The sequence below is a fragment of the Phodopus roborovskii genome, unplaced genomic scaffold, assembly GCF_943737965.1.
Source record: "Phodopus roborovskii unplaced genomic scaffold, PHOROB, whole genome shotgun sequence".
Classification (NCBI taxonomy): Eukaryota; Metazoa; Chordata; class Mammalia; order Rodentia; family Cricetidae; genus Phodopus; species Phodopus roborovskii.
The window spans coordinates 69,316,536-69,331,187 of NW_026126418.1; positions in this window are offsets into that span (position 1 = coordinate 69,316,536).

Sequence of the window (14,652 nt, forward strand, 5' to 3'; positions counted from 1 at the left end):
GTGTGCCCCTACCACGCTACAAGCCACAAACCCTATAGTATGTAACTCCAAGTGGCTCACGCCTCTGCCCATTAAGTTTCATTACTGCGTGACCTGCAGGGCAGCAGCTCACCCTGGTGAGTGGCACTGGCAGAGTTGGTCATTTTTCCAACACCATTCCAGGAGTGTGATTTCCCCACCCTGTACCATCTGTGCACTGAGCCAGTTCAGTTTTTTGGTTTGGTTTTTTTTGTTTTGTTTTGTTTTGTTTTTGTTTGGGGTTTTTTTTTTTGTTTGTTTGTTTGGGTTTTTTTTCCAATAAATTGTCATCAACTCGGAGAACCCTCAGTCTGCCCCGCCCACAGCTAGAGCACGCCCCCTGCGACGACATTTCAGCTTCTTGCTCAAAGTCAGCGGAATGTGATTTTATTGATTGGAGACGCTGGGCCTGTCGATTTTCTACACAGGAAAGGCATGCATTTTCCTGTCTCTTTCTTAAACAAGTAGTAAAATGGATTGTGCATATGAAAGGGCAACATAAAACACTGGTCAACGTGAGCTTTGTGGAATCGCTGACTTTATAAATCAGAGCGATGAGTTCAGAGAAGCAGCCTTCTCCGTTTCTGGATAGGAAATGCTTGACTTCAAAATCGAGAGGGAAATGGCCTAAATGTCCCTAGGTTGCCAGGCAGTGAGGACAAACACAAGACACCCAGGAGAAGTGATTGGGTTCCTAAGAAGCAAGGGCCAAAGAGGAGAGTACCATGACACCCCAGCCCTAGGGCTTTGGGGGACACATCACCTGCAGGGTGGCATCAAGGCCTGACATGGGCTCCCTCTAGCTGCAGAACAGCTCCCCAGCCTCTGGGTTCTGCCATTCCCAGGGACTACCTGTGCTGAGCTAAGAAACATTGTTTGAGAAAGAGTCCCCACCCCCACCTCAATTGACTGGCAGGCTGCATTATTCTCATTCTTGATAGTAAAAGTCAGAGCTTAATAATCCAGATCTTCTGTTCTGGGTTCCTCCACTCTGCTCCATGTGATACCCAGGGCAGGGATCCAGGCTGTTCCTCCTGGATCTTCCTAGTAAAAGGAGACTCCTCATGTGTCACATTGATCACAGTAGATTATGTGACCCCTGCCTGAGCTCAAGGGAAGCTGACAGTCATGGTTTCCTGGAAGCAGGAAATGATGAGGACCCATCCCTGCCACCTTCGGTTTAAAAACAAAAAGCAAAAACACTTACTTCTTGGAGCTTTTGTAAGGAGCTGTTGAACCTCGGGGACAGGCAGGTGACTCACCCTCTCTGAGCTGCAGTCTCTAATACCCAAATGGAGAGGCTCCCTTAAGGTTTGCAGGGCTGCTAGGAGTGAATGTATGTGACACCTGGCCCAGCAGAGAGCTCACAATGTATGTTTAAAGCATGTGATTGTCAGCAGGCCCTCTCTCCATCCCTTCGTGAATGGACATACTGGTGTGTCTCCGTCCACCACGGCAATAGCAGTAACCTCATGTCTATCCAGAGAGTGAAAACCCTGCTTCACAACATGAGCCAGCTTGTGGACCATAGTTGGGTGGCTACATCCTCACCTGCTGCTGGCTGCTCGATGGCCTTCCATCTCAGCTCACAGACTCCAAGGGAACAAACACTCTTTCACCCAGGGGTGGAGACCCCCAGTGGACTGAGGGTTACGGGCAGCTGCTGAACCTGCAAAGGCTGCTGTGCAAGAGAGTGGGCCAGGGGCCGCCTCAGCTTTGAACCAAGCCTGCCCTTCAAGCAGGAGCCACTAGAAGGGAAGGTTGGGCTGCTGCATCTGGTGTGAGGTAAACAGGGTTGAGCAGCCCTGACCTCTTATGGGGCCCAGGCTAGTATGTCCTCTATCACTGCCTCAGTAGCCCATTTAGGAGCATCTGGCCGTGTCATTTGGTTGCTAATGACAGCAGGAGAGGCAGCAGGTAATCGTCCATGTTAGCATGTCGTTTATTCTACATCTATAATTACGCTTCGCAGACAGCGATGATAGCGCTGCATGCCAGCCTCCTAGTACAGGTGCACAGAAATAAAACACCCAGAGCTTCAGCCAGATGAGAGGCATTCAAAGGCCCTTGGCTGCTCTTTGACCAGAGTATGGCTGGAGTGATGCACCAGTGAGACACACATGGGCCCTGTGACCTTTAGAGCCCAGCCAAGAGGACATCTGAGAGCTGGCTCATTGTGATGATTGCATGTCAAGTTTGGAGGTATCATCATGTATGAGGGAAATTAATTCAAGGATAAGACGGGAAGGATGGTGGAAGGCTGGGTCAGAACAGCACCTTGCTGTTGCCCTGGAATCTATGAGCAGGGGACCTTCCGTGGTAGGGGGCCTTAGTTGGTGTGATTCAATTACAACTTTGGAATGGTCATGACCCAGGGGTTGCCTGGGCCACCTCTGGCATTGATACGGTTGTGGCAAGAGTAGAGGGTTAGACTGACAGGTGGACAGAAGTAGAGAAAGAACTGAAGGAGAAGGAAGGGTCCGTGCTGACCTGTAGGTAGAGGGATTTAAAGAGAGGCAGGATGGCTCTGAGCTAGACTAAAGGTGGGGATGTTTTCTGACTAAAACTGAGCTTACTGCTCCATCTTGGGCTTCAAGATGAAGTGTCCCATATGAGTTACAGGGCTATAGGGGCACTGTCATCTGCAGCAGAGGAGAGGTCCCTGCCTAGGCGCAGCACCTGCACCCCACCCCCATCCCATCCTAGGAGAGCAAAGCCAAGGAAGAAAAGTGGTTTGTGTGCAGAGACAAGAAATCCCCCCCAACACACATGCATGCATGCATACTTGCGCACACATGAATGTGTGCCAGCACACACACACACACACACACACACACACACACACACACTAGCTCAGACACCTGCATTAGGTTCCTCCTGAAGAGTAACTTGGTTTCAGCAGAGCTACATTCCTCTCCAGATGATCGGAGAATGTGTGCACTAACTGCCAAGGGCTTCTGAGAAAAAGGTTAGCCCTTTGACAACCTGTTGCCTGGTTAACCTGCTTTTCTGATGCGTTTTGCTTCCCTGAGAATCCAGGGGCTCAGCAAGGCACAGTTGGGTGCAATCAGGGTTCCTGGGGCCTTTCTGTGCACCACTCAGTGTGCCTACCACATCCTCGAGAGTGGGGGGGCAACTCAGGCCTGGCAAAGGAAGTGGTAAACAGAGAACCACGGAGGAAAGGAAGAGATGAGAGAAATGTACAGGAGTCAATGCTCGGATCGGGGCCATCTGAGGTGTGTGGTAGGACCATAGGGCCCAGCTGCTCTTCTCTAACACTCCTGGGAGGAAAGGATGGTTGCCCTTGACACTCAGCTGAGAGCAGCTCTGTAGGATCATTCAGCCCTGGTGCCCAAGGGGAATCAATAGGATGCTGGTGACCTTGTTTTTTGTTTTGAACTTCCACCAACTATGTAGATGGAGGTTCCCATTGGAAGCAGTGGGAGGGACAGTTGAGGGGGAACCTCAGGCCATCTGTGACCGGCCCCATGGGGAGCCACATAGAGCATCCTGGATGTGGCCTGGGCAAGGCTATAGATGCCTTTAAAACCCTTTCTAACCTCACGATCTAATTTCCCAAAAGATTGGGCTACAAGACACCTGGGGTGGGGGAAAGTGACAAATATAGATGGTGCAATAATGCTGAGTCACACTTCCCCTGTTTAGGAAACAGAGAGCTAATTAAGTTACCAAGAGGGAGAAGCCGCTGCAGGAGGCCGCAGTGGAAAAAAACTCTGTGATGCTCCCAGGGCTCAGAGACCATGAGTCAGAGGAGCACGTATACAGAACCTGGTCCACAGAGCTGTCTTGGGGTGTCTAGGGACCACAGGGCACTAGGGACTGGGGCCCCCTGCAGCCACAGAGGAAGTGGTAAAACCCAAGAGGTGCTTAGCCCTGCCGCCTGTGGCCCAGTTTGATAGCCTTCCTCCTCCAGGGCTCCTGGCATCATTCCAGACTCCTTACTTAGAATCTGGAAGCTGCTGAGTGGCCCTGTCAATGAGGAAGTGAATTCAAGGATCTGTGGCAGACAGTCAGGGAAAACTAAGGTCCAAGCCCCATCTGAGCAGGCTCTAGCATTTGAATTTGAACACACTGCCTAAAAAAACTGTTCTGGGACCAAGCTTTACAGGGTGGGCACAAGTTTGGCCCAGGCTCAGCCCAGCCCCCAAGGAGCCCAAGTCTGGGGCACACATGTGATATTCAAATTAGAAGCACAGTTGGAGACGGTGCCATAGGCTTCTCTCCTTACCTTGAATGCCAGGCAGGGGTCCTCTGCCCTGACAGCACAGGACCCCTGGAGGCTCAGGGAAGGATGAATCCTTCCAGACCCTTCTAGGCACAAGTGTACAGGAGACTTGACTCCTATGCCCTTCCCTCATCTCTCCCTTTCCTCATGGTTCTCCGTTTATCACTTCCTTTGCCAGGCCTGGGCTCCCCCAACTCCTGAAGATGGGGCATCTTATTCAGAAACTTGAGAAGAGGGGGCCAAGATACCACAGACTCTCTGTGCCTGGATTTTGCCCCGCCCCAGCCAGTCTCATACAATATGGTCTTCCATGAGGGTTCTTCCTATCACCTCGGAGGGCCTACATGGACACACTAACTTTTAATGCAAAGCTATGAACTGGACCTGGGGTCTGGCAGAGAGATGGCCACCTCTCATACTACCCCACTTCATGGACAGGGTCAGGCTAGCTGAAATGCTGGATCTCCTGTGAGCTAGGCTACAGATGTGAACCATCAAACCATTCTTGACAGGACACTTTGTGCTCCTTTCTGGGAGAGTCATCCTTGGACTTGTGTAACAAGGCAGACAGAAGCAAAGCTCAGCATGGGGTTGGATGTTCGGGGAAGAGAGGGGTGTCCGAGCACAAAGGTGACCGAGCCACCCCCATCTGCCCACCACTGTGCTTCCCTCCCTCCCAGCTCTTCTCCCCATCCCTGCCATGCCCAGCCCTAAGTGCCAAGCCTTTGCTCAGGCCTCTTCTCCAGACATCCGGCTGTTCTCTCCTCAGCTCTTAACATCACATCCTCAGAGACTTTCCATGACAGAGTGCTCTGAGTGCAGCCCAGGCACAGTCTGGAGTCTCAGCTTCTAGGCTCAGAGCTTGCAACACCCATTCTGTCATCTCGTGACCAGGAGTTCCAGCCATCACGTGCCAGTTCCAAGCAGCAGGACACAGGATAGAACAAAAAGGAGGTATAGGCTACTGACTGGATGGGTTTGGGTTGTGGTTCACAAGGGCAAGTGTCATTCATGCTTATCCCACTGGTCAATACCAGTTACCTGCCTACCCATTACTGCAAAGGAGGCTGGGAAATGGCATCTAAATGCTAGTTGCCAACCTACCAGAACTCAGGGGCTCTGTGCCATCTCTCTCCCTCCCTGCAGTGTCCCTTCTGGTCTTCTGGCATCTCCAAGACTACAGGAAAGTGGTCCACCCCCCTCTCTTATGAATATGGTGCTATGTCTCTGCATCTCTAGCCTCACAAATGCTTTGTTATCCCATCTTAAGTTGTGGGTGAATAGGAAAGTCCTCACTAGTCTGGGCCTTAGGCATGCATGGAGACCTTGGTGACCTGGACTGAGTTTCACCATGGCAAGGTCCATAGGTCTTACTCACATGTCATACTGAGGCAAAAAGTCAAACTTGCAGAAGGACTTCCCCTGACTATGTATACAGCCATCACAGACTGTGGCTGACTTTGGAATACAGAGATAAATTGGCACCCTGAGTTGACAAACCATCCTTCCTCAGGCCCCTTTTCCTCTGACCAGTGGCTCATTACAGCGACACGCTGCTCAGAAAGTGGCCAAGAGGAAGAGTTCGCAGCAGCAGGCCAGCGTGCACTTGGATATCCTCATCATTATTTTACAGAAGTTCAAAACTGTGGAGGAGGCAAGTGTGTGACCCACTTCTGCAAAAGATGGGAATGCTGGCAGGATTGCCATGGCAACCAGACGCTGCTCCATCTCACTGGCCCAGGTGCATCCTCACAGAGAATCTTATGTCCAGTGCCTCCCAAACTTAGCAACCCTGAGAGCCACCATCATTACTTCCCACTGCATAGATAGGGACACGAGGCTTGGGGATCGGAGCGGGCACAGGAGTTTATAGGACAGGATTCCCACCGGTGCTTTCAGTGGAAGCCTGTGCACTCATTGGTCTAGTTTCAGTTCATTTTCAACAAGTAGTCCTTGGAAAAATGTGAGTACTAAAAAAATAAGCAACAGAAGTGAAAGGAAATCAACTCGAGTCTTTTTACAGAAAAGAGAATTTAATTAGGAATGAGGTTTACAAGGGCCTTAGCTTGCTGGAGGGTCTGGAATGAAGCTCAGAGGCTACCAAGAGATGAAGAGCAGATTATTGGGGGCCAGAGGCCAGCACTTTGGGGCACTGGTGTCCAGTGAATGTGTACACTCTGCCTTGTGGCCCAGACACAAAATAGATGTATGCAGGGTAACTGGTCTCATTCCTCCAGGAGAACAGAGCCTGGCAGAGGGATTCTGATCAGAGAGGACCAGAGATGACAATGAGAAGCAAGGACTTCACTGCAACTATGATTCTTTCCTGAGCCCTTTCCAGCAGTGGCAGGCTACAGGTACATGGAGGGTACAACTATTAGTTGCTAGGAGGAGGCCTTCAAGACTCTTGGACATATGTATCCCCTGTTCATTCAACACAGGACACCAGCCCTTGGTCCCCAAGCCTAACTCTGTTTGAACAGAGAACAATACCTGACTCCTATAAGAGGTGGTCTTTGTGAGGCAACCTGGAGAAGCATCCCAGGTCACTAGCCTCCTTGAGTGGGAAGCTATTCTGGAATGCATTTTGTATGGTCAGCATCCAGGCCTTAAGATTTACGTGGGAGCTTTATCCAACTCCAAAATTTAGAGACTGGTCTCCCATCCCACAGAACTCAACAGACAGCTCCTGGAATCAAGGAAACTTGAGTGCCAGCTTTGGTGAAGGGACAGGCCTGACATCCCTGATCACAACTGGCCCCAAATCTCACAGAGACAAGGGTCATGTTCCTGGGCAGCAGGATATGCAGGCAGTCTGTGCCAGTTCCCCTACCTAGCAAAGCCAACCCTGAGATCATGTAGTACTTGACTTGGAAGTGTGTCTTGGAAGTGTAGCAAGATCTCTGTCATTGTGACAGAAAGAACCACCTTGGAAGACTTGCTGACCTCATCCTTTTCTACTTTTCCCATTTCTGCCCCTGTAAAGCTACAACATTCACCCCGCCAGAAGAATGGGCCATGAGGCCCCATCCTGGAGGCAGAAAGCATCCCCCTTCTAGACACAAGACTAGCTGCTGATTTAACCATGGTCTTCCAATCTTCAGAACTGGTGGATGACAAATCTATGCTGTTCACACACTGCCCAACCACTGGTATTCTGCAGAGCCAGGAAGATGGACCAGCTCAGAGTCTACCTCAGAAGGTGAGCAGTTCCCAAAAAGGAAGGTGTGGACCAAGTCCGAGTCTGCTGCAGACTCATGCTGGGACCTCCCCTTGCAGGGCTTCAGTGTCCTTGTCTTATCTATAGCAATGGTTCTCAACCTTCCTAATGCTGTGACTCTTTAATACATTCCTCGTGTTGTGGTAACACCAACCATAAAATTATTTTGTTACTGTTATGAATCATAATGTAAATAAATATCTGATATACAGGATATCTGATATGTGATCCCCAAAGGGTCTGATCTAGAGTGAGGGTTGGATTTCCATGGCTCACACACTGTGTGTGACAGGATAGGACATTATCAGGTGCACCCCAGTCAGTGCTGCAGTTAGTGTCGGGGGACAGAGGAGATCCCCAGAGGCAATGAATGAGTAGATGAGGGTGGGTGTATGGTAAGGATGGACAGTGAACATAAAGAGCACTTCCCGAAGACTGGTCAGACTGGCAGGTACCCCAGTGCTTGGCTGGCCACACATCAGCACATGTGGCATAAACAACATGAGAACAAGGGCAGAACACTGGAAATCAAGGGCTACACAGTACCCAGCTTCCACAGTGGAAAACAATCGAGGTCTCCATGGTTCAGGCAGTTAGCATCAGGCAAAGGGTGGCAACCCAGTCCTAGAGTGAAGAATGCCATTCAACCTATACCCACTGTAAAATACTACAAGGAAGACTCTAGCAATCTGAGTATAATACCCAGGACCCAAATGGTACAAGGAGTGAAGTGACTTCTGAAAGTTGTCATTGACTACCACACCTGTACACTGTGGAACATGTATACCCCCCCACACACACATAACACAATAGATAAGTAAATGCAAAAACAATTAATAAGGACTTCAAAGGTCCAGTGAGCTCATATAACCTGATTGAGAAGCAAGAGACACCAGTGTTAACATGTCATCAGATGTTCCAAAATCTGAGCAGAATAAAACAGGAGAAATGCAAGGTGGAAAGGAGATGGGTGTGTAGCTCAGTGACAGGGCACTTATCTAGCATGCATAGGGCCCTGAGTTCAATTCCCAGCACCACCAGAGGAAAAAACAGTTAATAAGAAGCAAAAAAGATCAGATATGAAATGCAGCATCTGTCACAAAAAAAAAAAAATACAACAGTAGAAGGCTGGTCACATGGGACAGAAGCAAAGATCAGTATCAATGAGCACAGAGATGTACTCGGGGGGGGGGGGGGGGGGAGCCTGTCATTCAAAACACAGCTCAGAGGGGAAGGCTCAGGAAAGCCAGCACCAAGATCTGTGAGCTAACTCACCAGCATCTAAACACTCAGGCCTTGGGTCTCAGAATGAAAGGAATGGAGAAAAAACTATTTGAAGAAATGTCTGAAAAAAATCTCTGTATCAGATGAAAACTATAACCCCACAAGTTTTTAATCTCACTAAGGTCTCAAATGGATTAACAGAGAAGATAACACCAAAGCACAGCTTCCACACGCTGCCACCAGCCCACAGTAAAAGCGGCAAGCTGCTGGGCACACACAAGAACAAAAATGAGGACGTCCAACTTCGAGCTAGAAACAGGCAAGCTGGAAGAGCATGGAAGGACAGCTCCCAACACTGCATGAGAAAGATCCTGCTGACAGCTGAGAGCCCCAGCAGAAGACATATTTTCTGTAAAGAATGGAGCTCGCCAAGCTCAGTAGACACTTGTAATTGGAAGAATGACGGCAAGTGTGCTGAGGAAAATCCTACAGGTAGAAGGAAAACGGTGCAAAGAGGAGATTCGGGCCTGGGCTAAAGGCTTCTGACCAAAGCTAAGACTACACAGCTACTTACCCTTTTATCTATGTCTTTGATCTCTTTGAACTGCAACTGCCTGTTCACAGCAAATGTCCTCATAGTGCCTTGTGGGGTTTACACATATGGAAGATGGAAATGTGTCAACGTGGAGACCGGAAGGGAAGAATGGGACAAATGGCCACGAGAGTCTGACACCTGCCTGTGGAGCTGTACTGACTTCCTCCATGTCACATAAGCTCAACAGCACAATTATCCAGCTTTAGAATGGTTTAAAAAGCCATATACACTCAGAAAATATCCTTCCAAGTTGACATTGGACTCGCCTTGTGGTCAGGGCCTTGCAGTGTGACCCCCCACCCCCACTTGCAATGCTGGGCAACAGTAGCTCTTGGCAGCCCTCTGATGAGGGAAACTACGAAGACTGGTAGCCCAGCCAGACATTTTGGCTAAATATGCTCATAAGCTAAAGAGCAGCTACATGTTACTTAAGATAACTGTGTGGTAAGGTAAAAATACTTTTTTTTTTTTTTTTCTGAGACAGGGTTTCTTTGTGTAACAGCTCTGGCTGTTCTTAGACTCACTTTGTAGACCAGGCTAGTCTATGAACTCACAGAGATCTGCCTGCCATTGCTTCCCAAGTGCTGGAATCAAAGGCGTGTGCCACCACCTCCAGCAGGTCAAAGTATTTTTTATAAACTCCATGACAGCAGCTGGTGAGATGGCTCAGCAGGTACAAAGTGCTTGCTGCTAAGCCTGACAACATGAATTCAGTTCCCTGGATTGTCCTTTGACCTTCACATTCATACCATGGATTGAACCCAGGGATTCCTGCATGCTGGGCAAGAGCTCTATCACCTGAGCCACATCTCCAGCCCAGGTGCTTTTTTAAAGCGGGAGTTCTGACTTTAGGACCCCTCTCGATCTCTGGACTGACCTTCCTCCTAGGGGACATAGGGTTCTACCCAACAGCTATGTATGTCTGTAACCCCTGTTCCCACGTGGGAATAGGGAGATGGGAGCATCCTGGAGTTTATTGATCAAGCAGTCTAACCAAATCAATAAGCTCCAGGTTCACCGAGCTATCCTGTCTCAAAAAAAAAAAAAAAAAAAAAAAAAGAAAAGAAAGAAAGAAAGAAAGAAAGAAAGAAATAGGGTAGAGAGTGATTGAGGAAGATGCTTCTGACCTATACATGTATGCACACTGCATGCACCTGCACACTAACTCATACCAACAGAAGCACATACTTCCATATCATGTGAGTGGGATGCAGATTTTGGAGAAGCTGATGAGCAACCTGTGATGTGCTCTCTCTGACCAAGCCTGGGGACGATTTTAAGCAGGTCAATGACCAGCTAGTTCTGAGTAGGGAAAGACAGAAAAGCCACTTCGGTCCTCTAGGGGAAATGGCATGTAGGCTGGCCTCTCTTTGCTATATAGAACAACTTCTGTGTGTCCCACAGTAAATGAGAGACCCTTGTTCTCAAATGCTGTCACATTGCACTATCCTGGCTTCAGCTGATCCCTCCCCAACACTCAGTGAAGCCCTGAAGAGATGTCATCTCTAGGAAAGGACTAAGTGGCCAGGGCTGCAGAGAACATACTAGAAGTGAGGTGGTCCAGGGCTAAGGAGGCTCTGCACACTGCCCTACTGTCTATTCAAGGCATGCCAGTAGGAGCTCCTGTACCTGTTACTTATGGGGGATCTCCTCTGGAGAGCCAGAGTAGCGTGACCAAGGCAGTCCATGAGCGTCCTGTGTACTCAAAGCTTCATAGAAGGAAGTAAGCAGAAAGAAATAGAATGAACACCTCCAGAGACTTTGGTGTTCCAGAGTTCTGAGTGGCCTGGACAGGAAGAAGAGGGGATAAAACCCAAATTCTGTTGGAAAAAGTGTTTTCTGTGGGCATCTGAAGGAGGAGGTGGGTGCTTGCCTTCCAGAGAGGAGAGCTTCGAAATTCAGGGGTCATTCAGATGCCAGGCCCTGCCAAGGACTGTGTCAAATTCTGGGCAGCTGGGCAGGGTGTTTTCTTCCTCGTCATGATCCAAGGAAATTGAGACAGGAGGTTCCTGTAAGCTGGGTACAGAATCCCGGGACCTTGAGCCTCCCCACACAGCCCAGCTTCACATTGTCTTCTTTCACAAGTTTCCCCTTGGGTCTTTAGCTACCTTGACAAGAGGCCAAAGTCTGGGACCAAGAAGCCAGGCAGTGAACTGGAGAGCCTGAGGATCCAATAGGCCAAAGCATCTTTCACTGGGACTCTGCCGCCTTCCCAGCATAGCTGCCTACAAGCCCACATTTTTGCTTTAAATCATAAGCCAACATTTGTCTGGAGCTGGCGCCGTCTTTATCGTCTCTAACGCATCTTCTCTGGAGGGCATGCACAGCGGCCATCTATAAATTTAGGAGCTAGAGGAGATGGATCTCAGAACCTGGATGAAAATGGGCTTGTGTGTGGCACTCAGCAGGAGACAGATCTGTTGTTCCTGCCAGGAGGCAGCCCATTTGTCTGGGGTGAGGGGAGCACAGCAGACGCTGGGCCAGTGCCTCAGACGTTCAGAGGCTCCTGGCTGGCTCAGCACCTGTGGAGGACTGTGAGGAAGAGAGGAGTGAGGGACTGGCCAGCAAGGAACCTGTGATAAGGATCCCAGGTGTGGGTGTGGGTCCTTGGCCCCTACCTGGTCACACAACTAGAATTAAACAATCAGCAATCCCCAGCCCCCAGAGGTCTTGGGACGTGGACTCTGGCCAGCAGGCAATCCTTCCCACTCAGACTTCCCTTTATTTCCCCCTTTAGTTAGCTGAGTTTGGCCAAGGGCACACATAGAACCCAGGTCCGTCCCCCTGCCCACCCATCCTTCAGGGGATGACCTACCTCATATCAAGGATAGCCCTGATCCCTACACCTCTCCAGTAAGACCCAAGCCCTGACTGACACTGGGGAACTGGGTCACTGCTGATGTTTGGATGTTGCATGCTGGTTCGTCCCACAGCAGAGTCAGATGGAAACAGAGACAGAAGGATCTCGGTGTCCAACTCCAAGAAGAGAAAGTTGAGCCTGGAGGACTTTTGATGCTCCTCAGGAGCTAGCCCTTCATTCCTTTCATTTCAGAATCACTCTCTAGACACTTAGCCTAGATGGGTCTACACCATGGGGCAGGAAAGTTGAGAATCTCCAGAACCCACTGGCCCAGCCAGGAGACACATGGACCTGCAGAATATTTTTGTTCCTATTCCCATGTCCCAGGTCCTGAGTAGGATGGCTTCTGAGTCCTTGCTTCTCAGTACATGGCCTATGACCTGCAGATATCATATCTCACACATCTCTGGGACAGTACGCATGCTGGAGCTGATGGCAGGACTGTCTGGTGACATTCTCTCTTCCTGTGCCTCTGTACCATCCAGCAACTCATGGATAAACAGGGCATCTTCCAAAAAAGCCCCTTAGTACTCTTGTAGCTCCGAACAGATAAACCCACCAAGCTCTGGCCCCTATCATGTGAGCAAGGATATGAAGTGACCCCTGAGTCCCAGTTCCCTGGCTAGCCTGCAGCACATCCCTGAGCCAGTCCCCACTTGCCTGGGTAGAGATACAGAGAGCAGACTCACAGCATGACAAGATGAAACCTCTCTAACATGCTAATGAGTGTTTTCATGTGGCTGTCTGTGGGGTGTTAGCAATGTCACAATACATCCCTGGCTGCTGGTGATGCTAGGCAAAGGAGGGAGGAGGCCAGATCAGCGCTTCAGGAACTCCATGTGTTGCTGTGCAGGGCTGGGCTTGGCATGGCTCTGCTTAGAGGCCCCAGAACATCTACTGGGGCGAGGGGCAAATATCTCACCCCTTGGATAGCAGCCAAGCAACCCAGCAGGATAGCAACCAGCAACTTACATTCTATCATGAAGCCTTTGGGTTTCCAAGACATATCCTTCAAGTAAAGGCACTGTCCCAAGCTTCTCTAGAAATGCGTGTGGGTGGGTTGGCCAGGGCCTGGGAGGAGAGGACTACTTGTGACAAAGAACATCGTGGGGCCTCTGACTGACTGTCACCAGGCAGCTGTGGCTGTGGTACAGAAGGGGTTCTGCTGGGCTCTGTACAGAGTCAAAATGGGCTCCTTCTGCCCTCCATTCCCTTGCTGCTGGGATCTGGTGTGAGCAACTGCCTGTTGAGGGCTAAATCCTGGAGAAAAGATGATCACCAGAAAGAAGCATGGTGCCAACTAACCTAGAACTTCAGCCATTCAAGCTGAGGCTGGCACAGGATGCTGATAAAGGAGACAGAGCTACAGTGGTGTGATCACCACAGGTAATGAGGATATCATTTAAGGATATCACTTCACAAGAGCTCAATGCTATGTGGTAGTACAGAACCCCCCACACCCCCATCCTTCGTTGAACAAAATCAAGGCCCTGGCCCAGAGCATCAGTGCAGAATTCTCTTAGATCTGTGATGGGTGTGGTGGCTGGACCCCTTTATTAGCAGAGGGGCAGTAGGACAGGATATTTTGAGCTAATTGTATCACCGCAGCCACACTGGCTGTCATGACAAGTCCTGGGGAGTCTATGTCCCTCCCCAGCACCGACAGCCAGTGGAAATGTTTTTCTGGCTCTAGAGAAGTATCAGCAGATGTCACCCAGGCAAGTAGAAGAATGTGGTTCTTGGAATAAAGACTTGGACCAACAAGTGGCCTCCCTCTGCCACTCTCCATCACAAATAAAGTGGCCCAGAGCTCAAAAGACAACATCCAAGGATGCCCAGCCTCCTTCAGGCATCACAGACTGAGCAGACCACTGCAAGGGACTAGGATGTTCTGTGTCCCCATCCCATATGGTAATAGGTCCAGTGGATGTACAGATCAGTGCCAGTCTGAAAGACATACAGGGTTCCTCTCAGCAAGGACTTGCCCTCCTACAGATGCAAATGAGCAAACTTTACCTGGGGATGGAGGGAAGGGGAGAGGCCATCCTGGTCTGAGCATCTTGCTGATTGTGGTAGACAAAGAAGGGGGCAAGAGCTATGCTTCTGACATTTGGAAGCACAATGGGTTGTTTGTTTGTTTGTACCACAGAGGGAACGGCCTATGCCCTACATTCCCATGAAGAAAACAGAAGAAGTTGAAAGAGAGCCAAGGCCTTCATAAGCAGAGGTTGCTGGATCTGTTCCCCCTTACCACTGTACAGCCAGAACTACAGACAAAGTCAGGGACAAGAGCCAGCAACACCCCACCCTGTCAACACAGTGAACCTTAAAGCCACAGATTGTCTATTATGGTGATATACCATTTTTCCTATATGAAGCCAAAGGGTATTTTCCAGCTGCCATGCAGCAATGCCAAACATAGCTAGCTCAGCGACAAAGGCGGAACCAAGGGAATTTCAGAGGAGTAGAGCTAGACTAGATCACACCAT